This window comes from Thermobia domestica, chromosome 11 (genome assembly GCF_964235325.1).
Source record: "Thermobia domestica chromosome 11, izTheDome1.hap1.1, whole genome shotgun sequence".
Taxonomy (NCBI): domain Eukaryota; kingdom Metazoa; phylum Arthropoda; class Insecta; order Zygentoma; family Lepismatidae; genus Thermobia; species Thermobia domestica.
In genome coordinates, this window is record NC_137464.1 from 128,212,268 (window position 1) to 128,224,661 (window position 12,394).

At 36.3% G+C, this 12,394-nt stretch overlaps 1 protein-coding gene across 2 annotated transcripts in view; it reads right to left on the reverse strand.

The window, feature by feature from the left end:
• Window positions 1-12,394, reverse strand: part of spn-E (tudor domain containing 9 protein spindle E) — a 383,336-nt gene that overhangs the window by 274,145 nt on the left and 96,797 nt on the right. The window lies entirely within an intron of this gene.

Here is a 12,394-nt window from a genome sequence, read left to right on the forward strand (position 1 = left end):
CGTAAAATAAAATGAATTTTTTAAGTTTTACGTCCCACATTATACCGGCTAGGCTAAAGGAGAAGGTGATGATTAGGACTGAATGAAATGGTGGAATGAAGAAAGTGGAAAGAAACAGGAGAACCCCGAGAAAACCACGCACAGCGTTTGTGTCCACCACAAAGTTCACTGGGCGCGAGGTGGGATCGAACTATACGTAAAATGTCATAGTAGTGTAACCAGTAGCAACTAGTGTGCTCCTCTGTCAGATAGGGTAATGGGTTATTTATCAGTTATACATGTGGATATAATACAGCGTTTCTTTAGAATGAGACTGTTGCCTCTATTCGTAAAATAAGTGGAAGATAAATAGCCTAAGTCACTTTACGTAATTATTTACAGAAGTATTTTTACATACATAATTTAAGGTCTGTGTAGTTTAAAATATTAATATAGGTACTTGTAATCCTAACTGGAGCCAACAAGAGACGAAGCATGACGCAAGACGTCAGATTTACCCGCGCTCAAGTAACAGTTCATTAAAAAACTTTCAAAAATATAGTTATTCTTGTTGTAGATATACGATGGAAGTAAGATAATTATCAGAGTAACAATACAAAAATTGTAAGCTGATTTTTCAGCGATTAAATTTCCTACGATAGGATAAGCTTGGAAACAATAACACAGTTGTTGCACATCGTTCGGCAGCGGGATTATAGTTTCTCTTCATTGACTTCGTGCTGTGTGAATAATTCAGTTAATTTTTTGGCGCGCCTATATTCTTATGTTTATTTTGTTGTGTTCTTGCTATTCATGTAACTTAAACATCCAGTGTGATTACTAGGGCCCGGAAATTGAGGAAAAATCCTCTTTTTTACGAGTGCCCGAAGACGACGCTTAAATGTTCATTTTGAATCATTGTATGCCAAAAAATAGTGGATTTTATTTGTCCTTTTTTTTTCTTCTTTTATTTTTATTGGTCTTTTTAAAAGCTTTTCATTGGTCTTAAGGTCTTTTTTAGCCCTTCATCTTTCGATAATAAATTTACTGGTCACTAACTCAAATCACCACCACCTCTTAAACATCTTTTCTTTAGTAAAGAAAATTCAAAAGATAAGACATTCTTCAACGACTTGTCTCAAGTCAGATAAGGAGGCGTAACAAGTCCTCCACCAAGGGAGGTGAGGGTGGCGAAGTTTTCTTATTTTAGTTTGTACTTCAGTTTGTGGAAGAGGGACAGATCGTTAACCTACCAGAAGCTTGCATTTCTTGAGCATTATATTCATTAAATATGTAATTCTAATTAAATTGGGTCTTACTTTTACGTCCAGTTCCTTTTTCCCAGTTTTTTTTTTTTTTTTTTTTTTTTAGTCAATATTCAGTTCTTCAACTTCCGAGCCCTAATGATTACACGTGTTGGGAATACAGGTACTTCAATTGCTGTTGTGTTACTTATGAAGACAATGATCCTTATTCTGTATGGGGTTGATGAAAATTGACCAGACGCAGGGAGCGATGGAGCTAATTACATATAGGTTTGCGTCAAAGCATTGTAGAATTTGCATTTAGTTTGCGATAGTATGTATAGCACTTATAAATAGTTGTTGCATTATTTATGTAGCGACACTATTCGCGAATTTTGTAATGACTAAAGCCCGGAATTAATGGCAAAATGCCATAAGTGCCATTATTACAATATTCGTGATATTTTCAGGAAAAGCGCAATTTCACAATTTAGAAGCAATGTGTTGTCATTGTCGCAGGTTTTCTCTTCCACTACTCTTTATTTACTCATGAATGACAGTATACCACAGATCTGAGTCGCTCTTTATTTGGCCAGGCGATCTCGGTGTCTGGTAATAACTGGTCTATTCCCGTTGGACTGTGACAAATGGAGGGGCGGGGATGCCATTGTGCATTCAGTTCTTGGAATTTTGAAGCAGTGTTCGGTTCTTGGAGTGACAAACGAAGATGCTTACTTTCAAGAAGTAGCCAGGTGGGCAGTTATTGTGAATCTTAGGCGTGCGTGATACATAACTAGTATTTATGTGCGTTTCAGTATTTCAAGATGCCGAAAGTTTGTCTTTCTAGACAACGTAAGTTGGGAAAATTTGTGATTGAGTTCGGGCATACTGTGTTTTCAACAGACGGTTGTGTACTGTTTTGTAAGTTATGTGAAACTCTGGTTTCCGCTGAAAAGCGTTATTTTGTAACACATCATATAAGCACTGTAAAACACAACTCTGCAAGGACACGCAAATCAGCTGCTGAAAAGGTTCAAAATCTTCTTGGAGCAGTCACGAATCCCGCTTCGCGTACTAAGAGTTTTGCGAATGATCTGTGTGAAGCTTTAATTAACGCGGACATTCCTTTATGGAAGTTAGAAAATGTTTCCTTTAGACACTTTCTCGAGAAATACACAAAACAAAAAGTTCCAAGTGAATCATCTTTGAGAAAGACTTACGTTGATAGCGCGTACAACAGAACTATTGACGATATCCGTAAAAGTGTTGCTGACAAAAATATATGGATTTCAATTGATGAAATTAGCGATATTCTAGGACGTTCCACTGACAACGTTGTAATTGGAAATTTGGAAGGGAAAGAAGGCACACAAACATTTTTGACTGAATCAGAACTTCTGGAAAAAGTAAATGGCACGGCAATTGCACGGTTTTTACAAAATCGCTGAGTATTCTGTGGCCAGAATGTGTAAAATACGATAAGGTCCTTCTTTTTGTCACAGACGGAGCTGCATACATGAAAAATGTAGCAAAACCCCTTAAGGTTCTATTCTCACGTATGCTGCATGTTACCTGTCTGGCACACGCGTTACATAGAATTGCAGAGAAAGTTCGTTCTCATTTTCCTGACGTTGACCTTCAGTCAAATGTGAAAAGTGTATTTCTGAAAGCTCCCTCAACTTCTGCTTCCACCACAGCCTTTCTTAAAGAGATGGGGTACATGGATTGCAGCTTGTTCTCTATTATGCTAACAACTTTGAACCCGTCAAAAGAATCATTGATACTTTTGATGAGGATGATGCGTCTTCAATTAAAGTTGCTCAAAGTTTGCTTAAGAATAATTCCTTGAAAAAGGACTTCGTTTTCATTGCAACACATTTTGCAAAGTTACCTGATGCTATTGACCAGCTTAAAAAAAACACTCGCTAGTTCTCTGAAAATCTTTAATAATACTCAACGATCTTGAGTGTTGTACCTGGTAACAAGGGCGAGTACATTCGGCGTAAGTGTGATCGTGTTGTAAGTACTAATCCAGATTTGGAAGAATTGAAGGACATAGCTAGTGTTATAGAAAGTGATGCTGATACAACTGTTGACACTGACATGGATCCTTTCCAAATTACATGTTTCAAGTATGCTCCAAAGACATCGGTAGATGTAGAAAGATCATTTTCACATCTAAAGCGAATTCTTTCTGACAGGAGACAAAGTCTTTCCTTTGAAAATTTTAACAAGATGTTAATAATTTCTGAGAATAAAGATATGAAAAACCTTTCGTAAGTAAAAATAAACTGCTAGTGTAGGGTAAATTGACTTCACTTTAGTATTTCTTGTGCTCTGAATGTTTGTGCTAATGTAATCGCGTGTGAATAAAATGTGATAGTGTTTTTAAGTTATTGTTACTACTGAAAAATGGCGAATGAATTGCTAGATGTCGTCCCCTCACGTGCGCAAGTTTCCAGAATTTTAAGAGTAAGTACAAAGTGCAAACTGAAACATTTTATTCGATTAGTAAACGAATTATAGCCTATTATAGCTTTTACATATTTTAGTAACTATTTTTTCCCCCGAAGTTCGTGATTGCTTATTTATTTTATTTTGCCATTTTACCTGCCATTTTTGGGTGTTTATTTTGCAATTTTGCCAGCCATTTTCGGGCTTTTATTTCGCCATTAATTCCGGGCTTTAGTGATGACCTAAGAATTCCTTCGTTCTAAAAGGAAAGTTTTCTACTCAATGCAAGGAAACACCTCGGGCGTCATTTCGTATAGTATTCGCAAAATTTGGAACTGTAACACAACACAAAAAATCAGTAAACAACTGTAATTGCTATGCCGATTGTTGTAAAATAAAGCTCAAAATTATGCGTTTGTGTTGATGCAAATCACTGAGAAATAAGGTCCCTAGCGACAACAGAGAGACAAGACTGAAGAAATATTGTGTTCACCCAAGATTGTGTTCAGTAAATTTACGGGTCATGTTGCTTTGGAAAATAATAGGTTTGAACTATATTATGTTCATATTTTACCGGAAGAAGAAATAATAATATTTACTAAGATGTTTGTAATACCATTTTGACCACATTGGAAAATATATGGGATACAGATGGACTCAATTTAGACTGTGCATGACAGACTCATGAAAAATTTAAATAGTGATACATCAGTGTAAGTGACAAAGACACAAATAACAATTTCGAGAGAGTTTCAGACCGCTTCATTCTACGCACAATTTGTGAACAACTATCGCAAATTTTGGCATAAAAACTGAAGTTATGAATTATGTACGGATTCTCATAGCTTATCATTAATTAACCTAAAACAAACTTGTTGCAGTAATTTTACAACAGTGTTGGAAGGGGCCGCATTTGTCAAAAAGAAAAAAAAAAAATAAATAGCCTTCTCACATAGCAACAATGCATCGACTTCGTCTCATTTTCGCACCAATGGATAAATGTTGATGCATACTACACATATACACCGGGATTCACCCGCAGGAAGTCAGTTTTCTGCAACAACTGAATATTGATTTTTTTTATTTTGTACGTTCTTTATTTCACACTTTCAATACTTTCTTTTTTTAATACACAAAAACGTTACAAATATCAACATTGGTCATGACCTCGAAAAATATCTACATAGAATATGCTTACGTTTGTTTAAAGTCTCAAGTCTTTATCGTGCTTGGTTCAAAAGATATACGCAAACTTTGGGTTGCGAATAAAAACCTACGGACACACTGTATTCATAAACATTCCAGCTACAGTATAAAGGCTACGATATCTTTTATGAAAATTTTGGAAACAATGTACATTGCTTAGGAGAGTATGTGTAACATGGGTCGAATGGAAAGCATGTTTTTACACAGAAACATGTATTTCACATGAAAACTTACCTTTTTCTCCTTTTTTGAAGAGCAGAGTCCGTTATGTGTACATGTACATGTAATGTTGAAAATTTTAGTTTTGGATTTTCGAGAAACGGGCTAAACTACACATGGGGATATACAGATATGAAATTTCTTGAGGTGTAATTACTTCTCGCCATGCACTGCACACTGCCTGTGTTGACAACATGTAAAGGCATAATTCCAGTTTCTTTGATCTCCTATGGAGAGGAGTTGTAAACATGCATTGTACCTGGCCTGTAAATATAACATGGAAAGGCATGTTCCCGGCAAGTGAATACAAAGTATGAAGAAGTACATTTGCACGTGCTGTACGCAAATAATAAAGATGAAGTTAATAAAGAGGAGAAGGTCGTTTCCATTCAGACTGTTCTCTCATAGACAGGAGTTGTAAACTTGTACTGTATATTGCCTGTATTATAGGGGGAAACTGTTTTTATGCAAGAAGTTTCTGCAATATTCTTGATACGAATGAGATATGAAGATATTTGCGCGCAAACTTCATTGTACTATAACACTTATTTACAAAATTTGATTCTGTACTGCGACCAATGATAGACCAATTAGTTGGTAGATCAATGGGGGACTGGAGTCGGCAGCTCCGACAACGCTCCTGTTTAACATGTAAAAACATTTTTTATGTTAACGGAATCCACGATGATAATATGTGAGCAGTTGAGTGCCAGAGTAGCCTAATTACCAACAGCAATAAGGTCGAACTTGGTATACATATTGAGTTTGATCTTATAGCCGCCGGTACTTAGGCTACTCTGGCACTCAACCAGTTATTTCGACAATAGTGTAAAATTAATAACATTTTGGGTGGGAGCGCTCGAGCCGGCTCAGCAATCCATGGCTACGTCTCTCCTTACGGGCGGTAAACATGTACTTTACAAATGTTTTACACCCCTGTTCTTTACATGTGTGCCCCTTGTTTAGGCAATAAACATGCGAAAAGGCATTTTTATGTATTTTTGCTAAAACAGCTGAGGAACAGACAATAATCATGGGTGCCTTACATACTTGTTTTCAGACGTAAAACAGTGTGTCAATTTCAAGGGTTTTTCAGGCGCCTGTATGACTATTTTCTTTTCTTTTTTCTTTTTCTAAGCCTGGGATGTACAATTCTAAACCAAAAATAAGTATTGAATGTTAAATAGATTCAAACGATCTCCTCAAGCGTTGTGTACAATATGAAATAATTAAATCAATATATTGTAAAAATTCTTGGCCCATTAACTGTAATCTAATAAATAGTAATTTAAATCTGCATTATTAAGATTCTATCATTATACCGAATAAGGTGAGTGTTTCAGACTTTTCAATTTTATATAATTTTAAGTTTGAATCAAGCACTAATATCAACATGTATTTCATCCTATTTTATTGTTTTGAATTACCTACTAAAGGCAGGCAATTCGACCATGTTCGTGTCATTTTTTTTGCAGCGAATATTGTTTTTATTCCAACTAGTGAAACCATTTAATTACTTCAAAATAATTTCTACGTATACAATTTTAGTTACATAGTCGAGAACGCTCTATGGCTGCGATTTAAACTAAGGAAACCCGATAAGTTTACAGAAACAAAGAAAAGTTTCAGATTTACATTTGATTGGTGTCCTTGAATTGTCAGAAATATTGCATTTTATTTCTGTTTTACCAAAATAGATTTGATTTAAATAGCCTTTTAAAAAGTCATTCGATTTAAATAGTGATTTAAATCACTTTGATTTAAACCAATTTAGCCAACAATATTATATACAGTATGCGCCAAAATATACAGTATTGAAATGAAAAGATGAACAAAATTACATTATTGTCATCTGAGAGTTTTTTTCTCCTCAAAAGAAATTAACATACACACTTCATACATACACTGTTAGCGTGTTGATTTACCACGGTATGCGTAATATAAGTGTGCAAAGTCTGCTCCGCCTCGCTGTAAACACTGTTCATATTGTTCACGCAGATTCTCAAACATATCCTGAAACAAAGGTCGCTGCAGACTCCTGCAAAAGGAGATGATTAGCTCACGTAATGCAGGCACAGTTCTTGGTGGATCTTCACAGTTGAACACACTCTCCTTTAACATTCCAGTCTTATTAAACTCCTCTCGAAATTGTTCTGTCACCTTTTTCAAACTCGGTCCACTTTACGACCACTTCCGTATGAGCGGAAATAATGCACAACCATGAATACTATTTCCTCCGTTGAGACCCATTTCCAACAACTCCACAACACAACTTCCTTTTCACTACTGCGAACACGTGCAGCTGGAGCTATGCCCCGTCGACAAACGCAACCACGCGTTCGAGATGAGCGAGTTTCCGTACTGTATATTTTGGCCCATACCGTGTATATATATATATATATATATATATATATATATATATATATAGATAGATATATATATATATATATATATATATATATATATATATTAGGATGTCCCTTATTTTGGGTAATTTCGTGTTGCGAATCGCACCCCACCCCCCCAAATGTATTCTATGTGACTGTAAACACGCATTACTGAAATAGCAGCTCTCTATGAGAACGTTAACCCGTGCCGACTTGACGACAAAATCATGAAATGACGTTTCCACATGTTAATATAATTTAAAATTTCCAACCGTGATAACGGATAACGAAGAAACTAACAGACACAGAGAAACAAAACTTTGCACGAAGGAACTACAAAAAGGACATCTGCCCGTGTACTGACGAACATCACTGGATGAACAATGTTGCCAGCCTAAGAGAAAGTTCTGTTTTTGTAAATGGTATGACCTAAATTGAATATCGTCATTGGCAGCAACAATAAAAACAAAGACAAAAGAGATTGTAAACGCAGATCAGTGTTGCAAACTTACCGAAAAATAACGTGAAACATGTGTTGGCGGACACAGGGATTGAGGTACTACCGTTTTGTACACCTTAAATTAGGGTTGCCAGATTTGGTAAATGAAAAACCGGGACACTAATCTCAGGCTATATGTAAGATCAGAGTAGGGTTGCCAGAATTTGTAAACGAAAAACCGGGACACCACTCTCAGGCTACATATAAGGTCATAATTTCCTACTAGTTTGGTCAGAATCAATTCCACATCACTATTCACAATTTTCCAATTCACCCTATACATACTTTACACAAATTGAGACCCTCAACGGATGTATAAAGAATGTGAAAAAGTAATGTAAGTATAGTTCCCTGACGTCCCTTATTCTGAATTCCGATTTGTTGTGTTTAACAGGTCCTAAATTCCGCGCCATTTGCGACACACACTCGCATTTATGATTACTTCTTCCTTCGTTGCATCACCACTTGAGTCAGAAACACTACCCTTTAAAAAATTGCAAATTTAACATTAAGCAAGAAAAAAAGTACATTTACACTACTTTCAGAACGATAAACAAAAACTGAATCTCTTGAGAGGCTTACGCAGGCTCTCCAAAAGTTTATCAGAAAACAAAATCCAGTATCAAAATTAAACAAGATACATAACTTTATGTGTTTAACTTCCACTTCTTGTGCTAGAGTAAGTTATTACGGAATTTTAGCTTGAAAATTACTGAAAATTTTATCAGAAAAAAAAAAATCCTAAATTATTATGTGCCTGCACATCTTCAGAAATATTTATCCACACATGGGAAAATGTATTAAAGACAACTCACAAGGGAACATTCCGATTTGGTGAATTTAATTGCTGAAAATGATTGCTAGCACTTTATTCAGCACCAAAAGAAACAGAGAAAAAGAGGGTATTTGGTAGCAGACCTTATAAAGGCTGGGAGATAAGTGAGGGCAAAGTGAGAAGATAGAACGTAGAAAATGTCTAGAAATGCCATATTAATTTTGAAACAAGTAGAGGGATTGATATCAAATGTTGGATATGAGGAATGCATGTAGAGCTCCACTGAATAGGCGTAATGTGAATTATAGGGGTCATTTGAAAAGACGCCATGCTGGAATTACCGCAAGAAGAATATACGGGAAAGGGGTCATGTGACATGGCTCTTGACGCACACCGTCTATGGAAATTAATAGTGGCCAATACGATTTGAGACCTCTGTTTAATTGCAACTGTTATGGACCTTAAGAATGATTGTGTGGTTGATACAAAAATGGAGACAACAGTAGGCACATTTGATAAACGATAAACAATCTGTCTCGTCACAACTGTCGCCGGTATTGGAATTGAAGCAGTAGTCGACAGGTGTCATGAATGCGCCAGATGCTGTTTGCAAACATCCAGTTTTGTAGAAAGCATATCTAATCATAACTCGGAACCTTGGTGCTGTAAACTGGAAGTGGGAGAGTGATTGCAAATGAATGAAGTCGTTTCTGCACCAACTCTTCATCTTTATTGGTTCTCCATGAATCAACAAGGAGTAGCAGTTTTATCTCCTCTATAGAAGGCCAGAAAACGTCAGTCATGAACTCTTTCAGTTTGTCTTTTGGTCATATTCGCACTTTTACCAGCACGTGAACGAATATGGGTGGATCGCAAAGTTTGTTGGTTGGAAAGTGGCCTGATTCATGTTTGTGGTTGTTCTCATCCACGTCATCTTTGCGACAGTATTCCTACATTGACATAGCGTGGAACACCTCCTGTTACAGAGGTCTCAAACTGTATTGGCCACTATTGATTTCCATAGACGGTGTGCGTCAAGAGCCGTATGTCACATGATCCCTTTCCCGTATATTCTTCTTGCGGTAATTCCAACATGCGGCTATTCAGATGTCCCCCATGTTTCACATTACGTCTATTCAGTGGAGCTCTACATGCATTCCTCATATCCAACATTTGACCTTAATCCCTCTACTCGTTTCAAAATTAATATGGCATTTCTAGATATTTTCTACGTTCTATCTACGCACTTCGCCCTCACTTATCTTTCACCCTTTATAAGGTCTGCCACTAAACACCCTCTTTTTCTCTGTTTCTTTTGGTGCTGAATACAGAGCTAGCAATCATTAAAGCAATTGAATTCACTAAATCGGAATGTTTCCTTGTCAGTTTTCAGAAGAAATTGTGCCTAAGAAGACAGCAAACAGGACCAAATAGACATTTTAAATGTGGTTAATATGCAGTGACTGAGAGCAGTATCGAATTGCTGAATAAAGTTCCAACAATGAAGCAGTTGTGCGCTCCCTATTGAAGTATTAAAATAACTTTTAAAAAGTCCGTCACAGGGAAAAATATGTTCTATTGAAAATGAAATAAAATCTTTAAGTTTTACGTCCCACGACGATTATACCGGTTAGGCTAAAGGAGACGGTGATGATGAGAAATGAATGAAATGGTGGAATGAAGAAAGTAGGAGGAAACGGGAGAACCTTGAGAAAACCCACGAGCACGGTGTTTGTTCACTACAAAGTCCACACGGTGCGGGCTGGGATCGAACCAGGGGCCCCAAGCACCGGAGGTGAACGCTCTACCACTGAGCCACCGCGCCCCTTTCTTTTCTATTGAAATTGATATTCAAGAAATGATTTATACAACACATGCCCCATCTTGAATGTTTTTAAAATCCCTTTTTTCTCCCCTGTAGAAGCTAAACAATCCATAGGATGAAAGAATGAATGTGATTCCTAACTCCATTAGTAAAACTCCTTTAATAAAATTAATTGGCTACACAAATCTTCCGAAAACCTTCTGTTTTCAGGTGAGACATACTAGTTCTTCCAGGTTGTTTTTCTTTTAATCTGAAGAAGGAAAACTGGGACAAACGGGTGTCCCGAAAGCCTTTTTCGGGACAGGTAATTCTTTCATTGAAAACCGTGACTGTTCCGGAAAACCGGGACGTCTGGCAACCCTTTGCTCACAAATCAATTAATTATTTGTCACTAATCACAATTTTCCAGTTCATTCTACACACAAGCACAAACTTAACACAAATAAAGCACCACAAGGGAATGTTAAAAGGTAACATAAGAGCTGCCTGGCGTCCCTAGTTCCGAACTCCAATTTGTTCTATTTAACAGGTCCTAAATATTGCGCTAATTACTATACACTCTCCCATTTATGATTGAGAAGATACTTTCTCCTCTGTCGCGTCACCAAATGAGTCATACATACTCTCTAAAAGAAATACAAATTTAGTAAGAAATAATACATTTACAGTAGATTCAGAACTATAAACACGAAGTAAATCTCTTTAAAGACTTACGTAGGTTCTCCAAAAGTTCAGGAGAATAAAAAATCCAGTATCAAAATCAAATAAGAGACATACCTTTGATTAGGGTTGCCATATGCCCGTATTTTGTAAGGACTGTTCGTATTTTTGGGTCCGTGTCCGTATCGTACAAAACATGAATTAGGAAAATGTCCGTATTTGACATTTTTTGGAGCTGCACGAAAATTTCCGAGCTAAGTATCGCTAAATACCTCGGGCGAAAAGAATTGTTTGTTTTCATCAAATAACTTACATTTTAGTTACTATTAATAAAGGTTTTTTTTTTTGTCTCATTTTTCCATTCCAGGGTTTTTTGGTTATATTTAATATAGGTAATCTAATGACATGATTTATTATATTTGTGTTAATGAAAAAATATAAAACATCTTAGATTCCAATGGCGTTTTTAAGTATTACAGTAAACAATTATATAATAACCTAAAAAGGTGATTTTTAGGTAAGAAATTTCAAAATATTTATTCCGTATTTGGACATCGTATCTTGGATGGGTCGTTATTTTAAGGCATGTCCGTATTTTGGATCAAAAAATTATGGCAACCCTACCTTTAATGTGTTTAAACTGCCACTTCTTGTGCTAGACTAAGTTGTTACGGAATTTTAACCTGAAAATTATTGAAAATTTGACTTCACTCTACACCCACTGAACTGGATAAAACGCTTGTTTGTAAAATTATTCCTCAGAACACGGCAGACAGAACGAAAGAAAGAGTTTGAATGCGGTTAACATACAGCGACTGAGAGCAATACCACCATTGTTTATTAAAATTTCAACAATGAAGCAGTTCTGCGCTGCCGATTGAAGTGTAAAATAACTAGTAGTTAAAGCCTGTCATAGAAAAAAAAAACGTTCTTTTTCATCGAAAGTGGTATTCAAACGCCTTGTTTTTTGTTTAGTAAAATTAATTAGCTACACAAATCTTGCGAAAACCTTCCATTTTTCGGTGAAACAAACTAGTTCTTTCAGGTTGATACTTTTTACGATCCGAAGAACGAAAACCGGGACGTCTGGCAACCCTACCTGAAATCAGATATTGACAAGAACTGTTTAGGCTTACTCTAAGTCTA